General features: G+C 47.4%; 1 protein-coding gene across 1 annotated transcript in view; it reads right to left on the bottom strand.

The window, feature by feature from the left end:
• Positions 1 to 403, bottom strand: part of FSTL4 (follistatin like 4) — a 448,259-nt gene that overhangs the window by 29,204 nt on the left and 418,652 nt on the right. The gene's annotated exons all lie outside the window — the stretch shown is intronic.

Consider the following 403-nt stretch of genomic DNA (forward strand, 5'->3'; position numbering starts at 1 on the left):
GAATGTGATGGAGGGAAGGAAAAAAAAGAAGAAAGCAACTTCAGAACCTTCCTTGTAGTGATTCAGTTCATAAACATACTGGTATCTAGTCCACCATGTTTCGAACCTGCACCACTCGTGGCTCCAGCAATACTGAGGGGGGACGCTGGACGTGGACAAATGCTTCCAGGGCTCAGGACCCTTTTGGTTCCTAATGAATCAGGTTCCAGGATCACAGAAGCTAATGGGACTCTCCTCTTCTGTGGATGTTAAAGAGCAAGCAACGTCTCTCCCAGACCTCCTGGACTAATTCCAGGAGCAAGCTGGTTTTCTGCTAGGATCCTCCCTAGGAAGACCATCTGCAGTGCTTCTGATTATCTCCCTTGATGATAAAGACTCAGCTTAGAGCCTTTGATCAAGGGAA

Source organism: Lipotes vexillifer, unplaced genomic scaffold (genome assembly GCF_000442215.2).
Source record: "Lipotes vexillifer unplaced genomic scaffold, Lipotes_vexillifer_v1.1 scaffold217, whole genome shotgun sequence".
NCBI classification, from domain to species: Eukaryota; Metazoa; Chordata; class Mammalia; order Artiodactyla; family Lipotidae; genus Lipotes; species Lipotes vexillifer.